The sequence below is a fragment of the Pteropus vampyrus genome, unplaced genomic scaffold, assembly GCF_000151845.1.
Source record: "Pteropus vampyrus isolate Shadow unplaced genomic scaffold, Pvam_2.0 Scaffold1000004065, whole genome shotgun sequence".
NCBI classification, from domain to species: domain Eukaryota; kingdom Metazoa; phylum Chordata; class Mammalia; order Chiroptera; family Pteropodidae; genus Pteropus; species Pteropus vampyrus.
In genome coordinates, this window is record NW_011918467.1 from 1 (window position 1) to 2,217 (window position 2,217).

General features: G+C 37.0%; 1 non-coding gene across 1 annotated transcript; it reads right to left on the reverse strand.

Annotated features, from left to right (window-relative positions):
* Positions 1-2,032: 2,032 nt before the first annotated feature.
* On the reverse strand, positions 2,033-2,136 carry LOC111735606. The gene has a single exon (XR_002778868.1). It is a non-coding gene; the product is annotated as a U6 spliceosomal RNA (small nuclear RNA).
* Between the last annotated feature and the right edge of the window lie 81 nt (positions 2,137-2,217).

Consider the following 2,217-nt stretch of genomic DNA (forward strand, 5'->3'; position numbering starts at 1 on the left):
TTTTGTCAGAGATTTAGAAAGAGCTCCTGGACACAGATGTAGTAAATTCCTGCCAAGAAAAGTGCCAAGATTTCTAAAATGCTACTACTATACACACCACAGAAAAAGACCAGCTAAAAGGTAGTGACATGGATTGAGAGATAAAGAACTAAGAAAAGCGAAACAGAAAGGAGAACATTATTTCTCTGGATAATGATCACTCCCTTTAACTTTTTTTCTTAGATAAGAGCCTTCCCAAACCTGAGATTTTTCCAGAATTTGGTGCTGCTGGACACTGACCCTCCTCCTCATCCTACGAATGGGAGGTGTGAGCAAATCTGCAGAGACCGTTAAGAAAGTAATGTGCTCTATACGGAGGCAAATAATGTCACTGGGGCTGGCCATCAATTTTCACTTCTGGGTATTCTTTGATTTCATTCAGTTTGAAATATTGAGATTTCTTCTCAGGTACTCCAGCCTGCACTAAACCTATAAATCTTCATCTAGGCTGATCGAGTTGTTTCAGTTCACGGAGTTGTTTCTAGTCTAAGCAAGAGTGCAACTTTTCTCCTGTGAAGTATAAAAACTTCATCTATAAATGCAGCTGTTCTATTTTTTGCTTCTCTGGAGTTGTCTCTCTTCTGGAAGCTCTGGGAAGAAACAGCTGTCATAGTCATATCGGCCTTCCACATTTTCTCTTTGTAGCAGTCACTTCTGCTGTGGAAACAAACAGCACCAATATCTCAATGTCTTAAACAATGAATATTTACTTTTTGCTTCTGTTTTCAATACAAGTTGGTGGCCACAAGGTGACTTGTATTGAAGCCTCGTTCCTGTGTCTTCCCATTCCAGAAGCCAGGCTGAAAGATAACTCACAAATCTCTGAGGCACACTGTTCTCACGGCAGAAGGAAAAGTTTCTGCTGGCAATAACTCCAGATGCTTCTTAAAGCTTCTGCTCAGACATGGCACATATCGTGTCCACTCTCATTCTTTGGTCAAAGCCCTTCCATGGCCTAGTTCAAAATCGAGTGGGCAGGGACTTACAAACTTCCCACAGAAGGAACTACAAGACACATAGCAATAGGCAGGAAATGATAATCCTCTCACATGGAAGGAGAGATCAATTACTTCAGATAATAAAACAACCTCCCATACCCTTTGACTCTGCCCATATAATTAGTATCCAACATGGGGAGTTTCTCTTAGGCAATTGATATAATTTTTTTCTTCTTAGAATTGTTGCAAAACTCTGGAATAACATTCGCCAAATTGCTCTTTAGCATGTCACTGTCCTTCATTATGTTAATAATTGTTTAGCAATTAAAGAGACTTCCATGGTCAAATAAGTTTGGCAATACACTATATTAATATCCCTCTCTTACCATTCACAATTTTTTATTAAAATATTAAATGCTCTGAAAATGCCTGCTGTAAGTCTACCTACTTAACCCATGATTGGCATCCCGGAATTATTTCTATAATGGCACAACCATTCACATCTCATGAGTTTCTAGTGGCTAACATGGCCCTAAAGGATTATGAGAGAATCACCCAGATGGATTCTTGCTGTGTCCTCATTTCTGTGCATCCAGATTGCACAGATAATGAAGTTGAGAAGAGGTATGCATGAGGCCATCAAGTCTGTACAGGCCTCCAAAAGGAGGCCTGAATTTTTTCCTAAAATCAAACTCTATGTAAAGCATCTGAAAATACTAATTCAGATACTACTCTTTGCCTACTGAATTAAATATAAAGACCTCAGACTGGCTTTTATTTCTTCCTTCTTTTGTGCGACAAGTCTATCTCTTTATATAGATATAGATATAGATATAGATATAGATATAGATATAGATATAGATATAGATATAGATATAGATATAGATATAGATATAGATATAGATATAGATATAGATATAGATATAGATATAGATATAGATATAGATATAGATATAGATATAGATATAGATATAGATATAGAGATATAGATATAGATATAGATATAGATAGATAGATAGATAGATAGATAGATATGAATTTATTTGAGCCAAACTAAAAATATGGACTGCTTCACAAATTTGGGTGTCATCCTTGCACAGGGGCTACGCTAATCTCTGAGTCATTCCAATTTTAGTATATGTGCTGTTGAAGAGAGCACAACAAATATGTCTTGAGCCCTACTCTGTGCCAAACACTGTGCCAAACATTGAGTACATAGTGTGAGCAAAATAAACATGGG